The 16,173-nt window shown below is 37.3% G+C and overlaps 1 protein-coding gene across 2 annotated transcripts in view; it reads right to left on the bottom strand.

The window, feature by feature from the left end:
* mindy3 (MINDY lysine 48 deubiquitinase 3) overlaps positions 1–16,173 on the bottom strand; it is a 135,371-nt gene that overhangs the window by 62,032 nt on the left and 57,166 nt on the right. The window lies entirely within an intron of this gene.

Below are 16,173 nucleotides of genomic sequence, written 5' to 3'. Positions count from 1 at the left end.
CTATGACAAGAATGTAACAGCTTGGAACAAAGCCCTTTTGCTTTTCCTTAACTGTACATTTACTGTGATATTCAGAAATAAATTCCAGAAAAGCACTTTTTGTAAAAGCCACCCTAGTTATCAATGAAATCAGGTGTAACTTTATAAATTACAGCATGTTTCTCTAGTGCTGACAATATTAATATGGTACCACAGTTACAGTATATGTCCTATTACCTTAGTTTTAATATATTGTGATTGGCAATATATCTTGATGCATTTTCTCAGTGATTATTTAAATATGTTAGAAAAAGGGGTAGTAACAAAGGTCTGGCAGACAGCATATTTAAGAAGGGAGACAGAATATGCCCAATAATGCTTAGAAAAAAAAAATGAAATTCCCACAAAAGCGAGTGGATGAACACAGAATATAAATATAAAATAATGAATAGCCAGCTTGGCTTCCAAAGGGGAAATTCTTGCCTGACTAACTTAATCAAATTTTTTGGGGAGGCAAAAGATGAAGTACAATGATAATGCAAGAGATGTTATTCCATTTTTGTCTGAAGGCCTTTGATAAGATGTCCAACAATAACTATGGGCATATAATATGGATTCAGGGAACAAATGGCAGAGTAGATTGTTAGTTGGTTTTCAGACAGTACAGTGGGAATAAAGGAATCAGTTTTAGGACCATCGCTGTTCACAATTTACACAAAGATTTCAACTCTAGAATCAAAAACATAATTGCTTAATTTGCAAATGACATCAAATTGGGGTTGGTGGATTTGGGGGTATGGAAGACAAGATAGGGCAAGGCTCTGTAAAATGTGCTCCAAAGATTTAGATATAAGAAACATCATCATAATCCTGTAAATTCATAAATGACATTACTGGATCTGAAACAGATGCCTTCGAAATCTAGACCGGTATGAAACAAGGCTGAGAGATAGCCTCTTCCTGTTTACAATATACCTATCATTGGCTATTCACCCCAAATATAAATTGCCTTTAGCTGTAAGTATTAAATGTTGCCTAGCTGGAAAACTCTAACTTTAGATATCTCCCTGCCAAAACTAAAGATGCACATGATCTGCAGTTTGGGGATAACTGCACTGCCATTACACACTCTGCACCAAGTTTGCAAGCCATTCTCTATCTCTTCAAGACTGCTTACAAGAAACTTGGCCTATCCTCAAACATTGTCAAACAAAACTCTTATCAACCAGACCTGGTAAACCAAATACTCCATTAAAGGTTTTACATACTACAAACTCAAGTGTCTCTATATCTTTAAAATTTTATATTTTTGTTCATAATTGTCTCCGATTCATTCTTCAGACAAAAATTTCTCACTGTATGGGAGAGTTAAATTTCATCTATCATTCTTCTTCCTATTTCATGAGTCTGTCTACCTTAAGTGTTACTATCCTCCTCATTGTTTATTGAATTTTTGAATTTTGCGCCTTACTGAAACTTGGCAATTATGCCCAGCATTCTAAGTAATTAAGACAAAAGCATTATACTGATCTCTGGGAAAACACTATTGCATAATAACATAACAGGGATAAACCAGATTGCACCTTGAGCCTGCTCTGCTATTCAATATGATCACAGCAGAAGTTGTGCTTCAACTGCATTTCCTGTATACACTTCGCAGCATTAAATCTGTTCAAAGGAGTTTGAGTAACCCTCTGAGGTCCAGAATTCCAATGATTCACAAGTCATGAGTTACAAAATTTCTCATCTCAGTTAGAAACAATTGATCGCTTATCCTGAGATGGTTTCCTGTCTTCTATATTCACTAACCAATGGAAACAACCTGTCTTTTTCTGTCAAGCCCTTCAGAATGTTATAGTTCAATGAGATCACCTGTGAACTTTCTAAACTCCAGAGATTATAGGTAAATTAAGAAACCTTCTCATTGCATGAATGATTCGAATGAACCTTTGCCATGTAGCTTCCAAGGTATGCATGTCCCTGCTTAGATATCCCTCCCTCCAGTCCTGAAAAAAAAAATGACATTCATCGCTACTCTGCTTTCTGCACTTTAGCCAATTTTATATCTATGTGGACTGCTGTGGTTCAAGTTGGCAGCTAACCATCACCTGCTGAAGGGCAATCAGGGATGAGCAATAAATGCTGACCCAGACAGTGAAAGCGCATGCAACGAGTGAATAAAAATAAAACTGTCACATTTCATAAGAGTCTATACATGAGTCCAGGGTTAATGAATGCCAGCTCTAATTCCATACTTGAAAAATGCACTTGGGCAAAACATTGAAAATGATTTACTTCCAAGTAATTGGAATGAACTAAAACCAACTATACAGTTTGACAACTTGGAAAATAAATATCAAGTGTCCAAAAATATAAGATTAAAATGATTTGGAATTCAAATTGTTTGAAACATTTTCAAAGACAGATCATATAGAATGAAAGGAGGTATGGGAGACAGAAGTGAAATAAACGACAAAACTTGGAAACAATTTGATTTGCTTTTTGTTACAACAGACATAGAAATCTGGGAATACAATTTAATGAAAATTTGACAGCATCACTATTCAATTACAATATATATTTACACAATAGAAAAGGAAAAACAAAGGAAATCCATCTGTTTTCTTGCTCACTGATTAAGAAATTTTACATGACATGCCTTGACAACACAACAACCTTCTATTCTCAAATCAGATATTAAAATATTAAGTCATAAAAAGGAGGACAGATAAAAATGCTGCTTTTTTGAAAGACAGTCTACAAAATTATTACAATCAAGAACGTAGATGTGTCTTCATTCACCATCATTGAATATGTTTGATGCAAACACATTGAAATGGTCTGAACTTGTTGGCCAAGTTGTGTTGGTGTTCTTAACGCAGAATTTTCATTAGAATTGACAAACAGGTTTCAGAAATTTAAAGTATGAACATTAAAGCATCCAATTTTTGGTCCATACGAGTCAGCCATGGTTTAGTTGGTAGCACGTAGTCCTTTAGTCACAAGGCTCCATCAAGTCACATCCAGAACGGACGCTGTCGTGCAGTATTATCAAAAAATGGTAAAACTTTAAACCAAGGTACTCGAATGTGCAAGATCCCACAGCACTGTGGAGAAGAGCAGCAGTGGTCTTCTCCCAACTGTCTTGGCCCTTAATCAGCATCATTAAAAAAATAAAATCGGATTGCATGGGCCTCATCATAGTCATATTCCTGATGAAGCGCTTTTGCCCGAAACGTCGATTTCGAAGCTACTTGGATGCTGCCTGAACTGCTGTGCTCTTCCAGCACCACTAATCCAGAATCTCGTCACAGTCATGTTTGAGTTAGCTTGCTGTGTGCAGATTGGTCACCACATTTCCTGCATTTCAGTGACCCTATTTCAAAAGTATTTCATTGACTGCAAACTGCTACAAGTACTTATGCGAGATCCACAAACTGGCCACGTAGATATGCACATCTGAAGCCTGTGTGCTGTGTGCCTCTGCGTTAAAAAGCTACACACCAAAGACATTAAGTTCTCATGTTTTAGGCATCACAAGATTGCAGGCAGTATCCTCAATTTAAATGATCAAATAATAGTTTACGCATGGCAAATATAGAAACAGATGTCTTGCGTCATATTCAGATTTGTTTCTCCCCATGTCTCTTATAAGCATTCACCAGAAAAACAAACTGTAGAATATCTGGTTTGTTAAAGTTCTTTAGGGAGTAACCTTGCAAAGACTAATGTCGGATTCACTTAAAGACCTCTGAGTAACCAGTGATAGGTCATAAATGTCAACTTGCAAGTGTTTTCCACATCCCTATAGATAAATGATAAAGCTGGCAATGTTCCACCCCATACTTAAGGAAGCCCTCAAGTGTTAACAAGCCAATTAATTATTTCTGAACTGCCATCATCGTTGAAAATGAACAGGCGGTTTCTGCTCAGCAAAGTCCTATAAACAGTTAATCAATATGTTGTTGTGGTTCTGTTCGCCGAGCTGGGAATTTGTGTTGCAGACAAATCTTCTCTCAAACTTTGAGTTAATCAATATCTTTGGTGATGAGGATTCTGACATAAATGGTAGGTAGGACATTGGGAGAACTCCCATGATTGTTTGACTGATATCACAGCAGCTTTTACATTCACCTGCACAGATCATAGTGCAAACAGCGGTATTTACAGAGGTGGTTACCCAAATTAAATATTTAGATATTGTGTCAAGCTTGAACCCAATGGTCTACTGGTATTACCATGTTCGTACCGTACTTTCGTAGGGTGTATGCTAGTGAACAACCAGTAGTATCTCCGATTTATGTATACAAATCGGATTTTAAAAAAACAGAGCAGGTTTAAGTTCTAGTATGTCAGCAACTCTAACTTAAAACCTACTATACCCGCCTCAACCCCAGTCCACCATTTACATATTGCCAATATACGATGCAGATGCATGTTCTTCTGGGTAACCTTGGTTTTCACATCCGATTACTGCTGTCTTATTGAGTGCAAGAATGTTCAGAGAAGATAAATTGACTTTATTATTAAAGATATGAAAGAAGACAGAGGAATATTGACATGTAAACATCAACACATCTGTTCTTCCCACTGATAGTTACTGATCTGTTGAGTATTTCAGGATTTTCTGCATCAGAAATTCCAGCATCTGTAGTCTTGCTTTTCATTCTCAAATAGTCCTCTTCGTTAAAAGAAACAATTGAGTTTCGTGGGCTGCTAAATAAGCTTATTGACTCAATTCTAAAACCAATCCACACTGTGGATTCAACATATATCACTGAAAGTCCAAAGAGATACACTTGTAGTAATTGCAAAAATCATGTTTTAACCTAACTGGGAAAAGCAGGGTGGGGAGGCTGGTCATAGTGGTTATTGATATCCTTGGGTTGAACCACTTATTTTGTGGATTTTCTAATGTTCTGTAAAATGTGATAATTGTGCTGGATTAAGGTTTAATGTACAATAACAGCGAGCTGCTACCGCATTCACATGAACAAACTTCAGCTTATCCTGAACAATATGTACCTGCAGAATACTTGGGGATTATCAAAGTACAGTCGAATCCATTCCCTTCTCCATATACGTACACCCGAATTTAAATATCTACCACAATGAAGATCATTAGTCAGCAATAAAATAGAGACTCAGCATTGCTTAAAAAAGATCCAACAGACAACAAAAAATTGGCTTTCAACTTTTAATATGTTACAATACTTCAAATGTACTTTGGAATACTCTGAGATCAGCAAAAGCTAGTCAGTCATTGTTTCTTTTCTATGTCAAGACTGGTCCCAAGAAGAGTGGATAATTTAGGACAAATCTTAGAACAAAAGTATCTCAGTTTCAAAGGACTCAGTACCAAAACAGGGACAATCCAGTGAAATTCCAGGGGTGGTGTGGTTCCAACAATATTAGACATGCTCAAAAGAGCATATTTACCTATTCTTTTACTCCAGTTAAAGAGTAGCATTGATCGTCCTATGTGGCCTATCAGTAGAAGCCAATATTCTCAGCCTCCTTCAAGGTTCAACAGTTTAGCACCAAAGCAAATAGGTTCAATAGCTTGTCCTGGGGATCCTGTGGACAATACGATCTGTGAATGTTCCAGACAGAAGACATAACACATTTAATTATCAGCGAACCTCCCACAACAAACAAAATGATCCGTAGATTCCAATCCCGATTGTCTGGAGCATAGCCACAGGCCCTCAAGCAACTATAGTGCTCATATTGCCTGTCCAATGTTTTAGGGTCAAATGCTGCATGAATGAACCAAAATATGAAAAGAAATTGCAAAAAACATTGTTATTCCCTCACAGAATAGCCATCTCAGCAGGCACCTATTGAGAAAAACATTTTGCTTCACAACTCATCCTCCTTCAGTTAAACATCCTAGTATTTTATACAATTACGCAGATAAAATTGGATAATTCCAATGATACAGACTAAAGATAATTTACAATTGCAAGCACAATTTAGACTTGTGCAATTGTAAATCTTCCAAAAATATCTACAATGTATGTTAAACCAGTTTTTTTGTATGTTGATTATGTTAGACAAAATTAATGTAACCTAAGATTTTCTAGCTAGCTTGAAGTTTCATTCCAGTATGTGAAGATTTAACTAGCAAATTCATAATTCGCAAAAAATAAAAAGAGAGAGCAGAATCTATTTTTGAGCAGGATTCATGATTCACTTAAAGAATCAACTCTTTTTCATGCAAATTCTCAAGATTCAGTGCCTTTTCACTATGCTATGGAAAAATTTTTTACAGCTCACGGCAAAAAAGTGAATGAATGATTTGCCTCATTGAATTCCAATTAAGAAGTTATTTAATAAGGATTAAAAAGCATGCAATTTAAAAAAAGGTGAAAGATTAAGAAAACATGGCCCGCAGCTGTTACTGTTAGGTTCCTTATTCCTTTGAGCTCAGCTATGCTTTTCTAGCAATAAGTCTGTTTGGGAGTAGGGATAAAAAGAACATGAAAGAAAGTGAAAACTTCTTGTCAACTTTGCAAAGTATTCTGACTGCACCTTCTGAATGGTAAGAAACTGCATAACAGCACTATATTTTAAAAAGTCCATTTTGCAATTAGGTTGGCAGAAAAGTAAGCAATAAAGTAACAGGCTGAGTATGCAGAAGCTGACTAAAACACATATTATAAAAAAGTTGGTAGCCCTCTGTCTCACTCAAACTATTTAAAGATTCCAGTATTGCCTTCTGATTTAAAGTAATTAAACACCAGTTCCAAAACATTTTAGGACAAATTGCACATTTTAAATAGATGACTGGTTAATTCTATCTTGCTTTATTACATTGGCCTTATCAAGCTTCACTTAATATTTTTAAATAAACTTGTAATCATTTCTCACTTAGTGTTTTTTGAGTACATGCATCCCAACTTCAAAAGTCACAGTGTGTCAGTTATTAAATTGCCACCATCATAATACTAGAGCTGAAAAATTTATTGCTGGAAAAGCGCAGCAGTCAGGCAGCATCCAAGGAGCAGGAGAATCAACGTTTCGGGCATAAGCCCTTCTTCAGGAAGAAGGGTTTATGCCTGAAACGTCGATTCTCCTGCTCCTTGGATGCTGCCTGACTGCTGCGCTTTTCCAGCAACACATTTTTCAGCTCTGATCTCCAGCATCTGCAGTCCTCACTTTTTCCTACCATCATAATACTAGGCTAGAAAAATAGATTTCTAATGAACATACTTATAGAATCAACAGATTGATAAGAAAATAACTTTTTTTTAAGTTTTAAGTCAGTAATTAAAAACTACTTTGGACTTATACCTTACTAAAAGTTAACCAGTTATGTTCTAAAATGCATAAAATCAGAAGTGCTTGACACTGTAGCATGCTTAGTAAAGTGGAAGTCGATGGAGAATTCTACAAGGCAAATACTAATGCTTGCAACATGAGATGGCACCTTAAGGTTTCATCCAATTGTTATGAACATAGCTAAATGACGCATGCAAAAATATTGCAGCTCCTGAAAGTCTGAAACAAAACCGTGCATTTTCAAAAACTCAAAAGGAGACTGGTTGAGTTCCAAAAGGAAGGATAGCAAGTTAACATTTCAGTCCAGATGCTTTGGCAACAAACAAACCATTTCCTTTTCAGCAAGTATGAGCACAGCCACAAAAGGGTCACTAGTATTTCAAACATGTTAAAGGTAATAGCGTTGAATAACTATTGTATATACTCATGTAAAAGTCAGATTTTTTTAGATTATTTTCAAAGGTTCAATTTATAGGGTCGATTAATACACGGGCACTAGTTTTGAGGGGGATGAAATTCACGCTGCAGTTTGAAATACCGCATTATCGGTGGAAGTTGATTTGATCGCACAACTAATCCGGGTAACGAAGAAAAACAATGAATTACGGTAAAGGTAATTACTGGATAAAAGCCGTAGAAACAAGAATAAATTACGGGTAGTAAATTTTATTTATACATACTGGTACGAAAATTTAACGTCAAAGATTCATTGACATTGTGCAACATCATCATGGCCTGGTATAATGGCACACTTAAAATGAAATATTTATTAAATTCTGAGTGTGTAAGCGTCTTGAACTTTTTTGCCAAATTCATCCATTTCCCTCCCATTTACTCTTGTACATTACAAACTTCAGTAACATTAAAGAAATTGTTAAAGAATTAAAGATATATGTAGCTAATGTATCTCACTTATTCAGATATAGTGGCACAATTAAAATGATTATTTTTTTAACGATATTAGCTTTTGGAATGTCTAGTGAACAAAGTACGATAAGTACCGATAGACTTAGTACCGGTTTGAATGAATGAATGAATCAAAACGTGTTGTAGCAAACCAAGTGAGCTAAGTAGAATTGTGAATGAATGAATAGAGATGCAATACAGTAAACGAGCGACGAGTAGAGTTACCAGTATGAATGAATGAATGAATGTGATTTCGTTTATGCAGGATAATGGGAACATGCAGTTGCCTTTGTAAGAGGTTTATTGTGCGATATGGTAGGGTTGACGTTTACACGGGTTATATGGAAAATACAAAACGCTTTTTTGCCAAAAATAAGGGGTCGACTTTTACACAAGTATGTACGGTATTAAGATGGCAGTGGCCCTGTCCTTTTGCCACAAAATTACATCTGTTTTGTAGGACTGAAGTTTTACCATACAGGGGAAGGTGTTGGAAGAGCTATTCTAAAGACCAGTCAAATCCTTGACTGATACACAAGGCCTGAAAGAAGGAAATCTCCTAGCTTCCAAAAAAATACACTGAAATTATCTGTACATTTAAGATTTCAACAAGAACAAATGGTTGGTCAGTTCTGCATCCAATGTAACTGTATCGTGTTTACTATCTGTTATTAATCACAGGTACAGATTTATGTAAAATGCAACAGGACTCATTTGTATTAGAACTTTGTATTGAATAAGAATCTTTAAATGATTGGACTCAAAATAGATTAAAATGAATTCGTGGAAATTAAAACATTTGTATTACAATATTATCTGACCTGCTTCTCCATATATTACTTTCTTGGAATACTCAAAATTCAGCCAGAGTTAGAGAACATTGACATGATTTAATTTTATCAATGAGAGATTAGTACTTCTGGTATAATCCAGTTTAACAGTAGATTCCTAGTCCTGAGGGATAATACATCTCATTCACCGTATGTGCATGAATAATTTTTAGTTTGTGAAGGGCACTAACTTGCTACAAGAATGTCTTCTGTATGTGAGAAGGCACAAACAGTTGAAAAGAATGTGTAAGCTCATAAAAATCATAACAGCAAAGTACTGCAGATGCTGGAATTATGAAATAAAAACAAAGTGCTGGAGAAACTTAGATTAGGCAGTATTTGAGGAGAAACAGTTCATATTTTGAGTCAAGTATGACTCTTTATAAATGCTGCAGCGCACTAGAAAAGTTTTTAACCTTGTTAGGAAGGTCACAGGGACATTGGTTGAAAAAGAGAAAAGAATGAAGAGCAAGTCAAACATATGTCCCCATGGTAAAAGACAAAATAATTGGTAATGGTAATAGAGAAAGGATATAAATGAAGAGCTGGAGTTAATGGCAGAGAATCAGGAAAGTGGAATTGAAGATTACCAAATCAATCTTTATGTCATTGAATGGGAAGTACAATTGTTGGGCAGAATGGCCTACTTCTGCTCCGATGTCTATAGTCATGTGGATCCGTCCGCAAAGCTCACCACCAGTTTCTCTTACTATTCTTAATGTTCACACAGAACTCTGTAGTCCTTACGTTAAAGACTCATGTTATAATAGCGGCGTAACTAGACCACTCAGTTTGCAACATCTTTACAGCTTATAACTAGCTTTGCAATCTTGGTATTTTTGTTTTGTAAGCAAAAGTGTCATCTACATGAACCTGCAAAGTAAAACACGAGATAAAGGCCTGACATTCCTAATGTGTAAGTATGTTGAAGAGAGCGTAAGAGTCAGCAATGGGAGAAAAGGAGAAAATTACCAAAGTAAATAATTATCCTGTCTGATCCAATAGTCAGTTTAAAGTCAGTAGTGGAGAAGCTTCTAGAAACAATTATTCAGCATAGAATTATGAGCTATATGGATAAAGGTGGGTTGATTAGGAAGAGTCATCATTGATTTATAAAGGAGAAATCATGTCTCACTAACTTGGAGATTTTATTTGAAGAGGCAATAGAAAGGCTTGGCAAGGGTAACACTGTTGGTGAGGAGTATATGGACTTTCAAAAGGTGTTTAATTCAATGTCACACAACAGACCAGTGATAGCACATGGATATAAAATTAACTGTGACAGCAAACAGTAATGATGATAATATTTTTGGGGTGGAGGAAAGTTTGTAGTGGAATTCCCTAGGGGAGCTTACTTTTCCTGATATATAATGGATCTAACTCTTACAAGAGTTTAGAGATGACAGAAAATTTGGAAGAATTGTAAACGGTGAACAGGACAGAAGAGAAGTCCAAAAGGACTCAAGTTGGTTGAGTGGGCAAAAACGTTCCAAAGCAGAGAAGTGCGAGGTGATGCATTTTGGTAGGATGAACACCGGAAGACAACACAACATAAGGCATATAATATTTGCAGGGGTGGGTGTGCATGTGGTCAGAAGCAATGGAACCTGGTGTATATTGCACAGATCATTGAAAAATAAAGTAGATAATCTCCTCAGCTCACCGGACATAATGTACAAAAGCCAGGAGGTGCTGTTGAACTTGTACAAGACACTTGCTGGACCTCAGTTAGAGAATTGTGCACAATTCTGGGCAATATATTTTATGGAGAATGCGAACTCATTGCAGAGAGAGCAGAAGCAGTTCCAAAGAATGGTTTCAGGGATGAGGAACTTCAGTTGAGAGGATAGATTGAGAAGTTAAGACTGTTCTTGGAGAGGTGGTGGTTAAGAGGAGGTCTATTTGAGGCTTTAAAATCACAAATCTCACATTCCCGAAGAAGGGCTAATGCCCGAAACGTTGATTCTCCTGCGCCTTGGATGCTGCCTGACCTGCTGCGCTTTTCCAGCAACATATTTTTCAGCTTTAAAATCACAAATGGCAGGTTAGAGTAGATAGACAGAAACTGTTTCCATTCATAAAAGGAACACTAACAAGACAGCAGACTAAAGCTACTTGCAAAAGAAGCAAGTGTGACATTTGGAAATACTTTTTGAATAGGAAAGTGGTTTGGGTATGGAATGTACTGCTTGGAAGTGCACTGGAGACAGGTTCAATTGAGGTGTGTAAAAGGGCTTTGAATAATCACTTGGATAAAAATAGTGTGCAAGGGAAAGGTATGGGGAAAAAAAAGGAGATTGGCACTAAGGTAATGAAGCTCAATTAATAAGTTAGGGTTGAAATGACCTTGTGCACTGAAACACAATTTTGTAAATCCCGTGATAACAGGCTGTTCCTCCTCCTCTTTGGATTATTCACAAGTAGGTTTATCAGATTAAAAACAGTTCTAAAAGTGGAGTACTAACTTCTCAGAATTTGACATTCTAATTTAAACAAAACCTTCAGCTTACATGTAACTGCTAGGAAATTCCAAATGGAATTTGGAGGCCAGGTTTAGCTTTATTGATGCGACAGTGCAGCAAAATTTTATATAATTGAAATCTGTTGTTTGGTATATTCCATAGGTCTCAAAATGCAAATAGCTTGTAAAGCATTTGGAATATACTAGCCAAAGGAATTAAACTCTGAGTTTACAGCTTTCAAAATCAAAGTGTGCAAGTTTACTTTCTCCCCTGAGTGCTATATTTATTCATTTCCACTTCTAGTTTAGGCCAACTCTTCAAGCTGGTTCCAACTTCAGACTCCTGTGATTCTTTGGTCTCAACCTGCTCCTTTCCCACTAACCAGCCTCTTTAATGCATATATGACCAGGGCAGTCTATTGCATTGACAAACTGGAAAGAGAAATTGGGAAAAAAAGATGAAATAATGAGAATGAGAAAGGAGGAGTAAAGAAAAAAATTGAGCTCAACAAGAAAAGGAATTTCATTAGTTTATTAATATCTTCATCTGGAAGTTTATGAAAGGCTGAGAATCATTGGATGGGGTACAATGAAAAAGCAGGTATCTACCACCAGCCTGCTAACAGTTGTCATGACTGATGTGAGAAAGCTAAAAAATTAAACTTTAAGTTCTTAAAGCAATGTTAAGTACTAACAAAAAGATTTTCTTTTCTGCATTGTCTGTCAACATTACAGTTACGATTTATAGCACAGTTAAGAGTCTTTCCCAACAAAGTACCTTGAAGCTCAAGTGATATGTTGGAGAGATGCAATGAACAATCCAAATCCAATCCCTAAATTTCAACTTCCTTTTGGCATCAGGTCTTTTGCAAATGCTAAAACTGCCTGTTTTAGAAAACCTTCCACCAAGCTGAACTGAGCAATTGGCCACCACCATAATGCAGACACATTTTCCACACAACTTAATGTGGATTTTGAAGTAATAATGCTCATCCCAGCTTCACATCACTGATCAAATCTTTTTCCCCGTCGAGAACCACCCATCCACTGGGCCTAGTGAGCCTCTGACAAGTGGGCTGAAAATGATCCCTTGGAAATAGAGAGCTGAGATAGGTGATCTCAGCTTCTCAGCTCACCAAATGGATTCAATGGAAATCAGTGAAGGCTTCAAGTCTTTCAGTTCAGATCAAGGCAGTATGCTATTAGGCCTAGTTGGCATAATCAATCTCTATCCTATTTACTGTGGTTCAGACCACAATTAAGAAGCTTATATATGCATGACTAAAATGAAGGAAGGATGAAAGACATTATTGTCAGGACTGAATTTACATCCTGTCCAAAACAAATTCTTTTCCTCTTGCGAACTTTAAAATTCAAACCTACTACTGCTGGCCAACTGGATGAATTCATTCCATATTTCAAAAAAAATCCTTACATGGACTTCAAACTCAGAATGCAATACAGCAACACTATGACTGATCACGTAAAACATGCTGTTTAGTACAGCATGTTCTTGAGACAGAAGCATGCAACTGCCAACTTACTTGAACCCAATCTGCCATTTAAAACTTTTCTTTTAAAAAAAAATACAACCTTTATAAAAATGTTATTTCAGGATTTTTCTGGCATGTTGAACAAACTCTCAATTATAATTCCAATAAAAACATATTTCATCCAGAACATCTAAAAGCAAAATACATATTGGTTTCTAGAATGACTAACTCTATTCAAGGTTAATTGTTGCCAGAGGAATTCTCTCTCACTTGGACTGTATATCACACAGTCCAAATTAAGATCCCACAAAATAAGGTAATAACAGTGACCAGAATTTCTTGTAAACATCAAGAATGAAAAGCAAAGCAAATATATTGCACTTGGGTAAGCAAAAGGGAGGGCTGCAGATTCTGGAAATCAGAGTCTAGATTAGTCTTACTGGAAAAGCACAGCAGGTCAGGCAGCATCCGAGCAAGAAAATCAACGTTTCGGGCAAAAGCCCTTCATCAGGACTCTATTGCACTTGGATGCCAAAAGGAAGGTAGGTCTACGTCATGGAGGATATACACAAGTTCCAGGATTCTGACAGTGACAGTTTAAATAAAAATGGTGATATAATTCCAAGTGAAGATGGTGTGGGGCTTTGAGGGGAACTGTAAACAATGGTGACATTTATCTATGGCTCTTGTTTTTCCAGGTGGTAACGTTTAGTGCTGTTGAAGAAGCCCTGATGGGTCAGTGGTGAAGGTAATGAACACCGAGGGTGTAGATGGGGTGCTGTCATGCTTCAAGTGCTGTCGGAGCTGCAGCAATCAGGCAAGTGGAAAGTATTGTTTGATTGACCCAGGCCTTGTAGATGGCAGACAGGCATTGGGAAGACAGGAAGCCAAAGTATTCAGACAGCTGGTATAAGCCCAGGATATTGATAATGGGGAAACTCAGCAATGATAAGGTCATTGAATGTCAAGGGATGATAGCTAGACTCTCTTTTGTTTGAGATGGCCATTGCCTGGGACAAGTGTATCACAAATATTACTTGCTACTTGGCAACTGAAGCTTAGGTGTCACCTCATTTCGGTCCAGGCTACTTTAGTATATGAGGTGGCACGATTCGTAACAAACACTGTGCTACCAACAAACATGTTGTCTTCTGATTTTATAACAGACAGAAGTCATTGACGAAGCAGCGGAGGATGGTGGTATCAAGAACACAACCTTGAGAAGCTTCTGCTGTGAAATCCTGGAGCTGAGATGATTGAGTTTCATCAACCAGAACCATTTCTCAATGGCAGGGTACGACACTAACAGGCTTTTTCCCAAATCTCAACGACTGATTTTGCTACGGCTCCTTGATACCATGCTTAGCCAAATGCTGCCTTGATGCTAAGCTTGTTCACTCTTACCTTGCATCTTAAGTTCAGCTTTTTCAACCATGTCTGAACTGTAATGAGGTAGGATCTGAGTGGCCCTGTCAGAACTAAACCGAGCATCACTGAACAGGTCATTTCTTTGCAAGTGCTGACAGATGGGGCGGTAAACATCCTCTACCATCATTATCAGTTGAAACTTTCAGGTCAGTTACTAGAACCGGTCTCTCAGATTTGTGAGCTTTTAGAAAGGACTTATAAAATTACCTTTTCAGTCCATAAGAAGGAAACTATCAGAAGGCAGTTAAGTAGAACCCTGAAGAGTTGAGATAGATGCAATTTCTCTAGACTTTAGCATTTGTAACATAGCAAGAGGAAAACTTTGAATATTTGTTTTGGTGTATCTATTAGATCATGCTAACTATCTTCTATGCTGACAGAGCGCGCTCATTTCTTTCTTTTGTATCATAAATTTCTGTTCTGCTATTAAAAAAAAATCTATATAGTATCACATGAATAAATCTCCGTTACCAACCATAATGTTAACTAACCAAACAAAATAAAAGCTACAAACTAAGAAGATTTAGTTTCAATTTGTCCAGTAGTACTATTAACCAAGATTTTCACATTACGACAGGCTGCTGTTTGACTGGTCCATAGGACAGCTCCCTTCATTTTGGTACAAAATCCTAGACTGTGTATTTTTCAGGAACTAGGCTCTGAGTCATTATTTCATTTACAGTGGCTCAGTGGTTAGCACACTGCTGCCTCACAGCACCATGGACACGGCTTTGATTCCAGCCTTGGGTGACTGTCTGTATGGAGTTTGCACATTCTTCCTGCGCCTGCATGGGTTTCCTCCGGGTGCTCCTGCTTCCTTCCACAGTCCAAAGATATGCAGGTTAGGTGACTTGGCCATGCTAAATTGCCCATAGTTTTCAAGGATGTGTAGGTTAGGTGCATTAGTCAAGGGAAAGTAAAATAACGGGTCTGTGTGGGTTACTTTTCGGAGGTCTGGTGTGGACTTGTTGGGCCGAAAGGCCTGTTTCCACACTGTAGGGATTTTATGATTTAGACTTTGTAGCAGTTTTACACAACTAAGTGGCTCGCTAAGTTAAACCATTGGTAACACATGTAGGTTAGGCCAGATAAGGATGGCAGATTTCCTTCACAAAAAGGATATTTGTGAATCAGGTGGTTTTTATAACAATCACTATGTTTGTTACTAAGTTAGCTTTTTTTAAAAACATCTGATTTTACTGAATTCAAATTTCACCATCTGCAGTGGTGGGATTCAAATCCGTAATCAGTCCACCAACCTAGAGTCTCGGATTACTAAACGGGCAAAGTTGCCATAGTCCCAGACTACCACAGAGCTGCATTAGAGAGACATGCCTGGGAGGAGAGAGGTTGGGAAGGTGGCACCTTCATGGTAACCTTAGGCAGTCCAGAAATTGAACCCATGCTGTTGGGATTGTTCTGCATCACAAACCAGTTGTTCAGCCAACTGAGTGTCACAACCCAGACCTGTTAAAGAAAGGTTGTGTTTTACTAACATGATTGAATGTTTTGAGAAAGTTTAAGGTGGGTCAATGAGAGTGGCGTGTTTGAAGTAGCATGGATTTTAACAAGGTTGATAAGGTTCCACAAGGCAGATCGATCATTAAAATTTAAAAGTTAATGGGATTCAAGACAAAGTGGCAAGCTGCATCCGAAACGGAATCCAAGATTAAATCACAGCTGAAATAATCTCGCAGTTGCGATCACTCTCCCTGCAGGTGTGATCGCACGGTGAGGGTACACAAAAGATTTGAGAGTATTTTTTCATGGATTGAAGCATTCTACTTGCGTG

Source organism: Chiloscyllium punctatum, chromosome 8 (genome assembly GCF_047496795.1).
Source record: "Chiloscyllium punctatum isolate Juve2018m chromosome 8, sChiPun1.3, whole genome shotgun sequence".
Taxonomy (NCBI): Eukaryota; Metazoa; Chordata; class Chondrichthyes; order Orectolobiformes; family Hemiscylliidae; genus Chiloscyllium; species Chiloscyllium punctatum.
The sequence above is the reverse complement of the archived record's forward strand: the minus strand, read 5'-3'. Positions and strand labels throughout refer to the sequence as shown.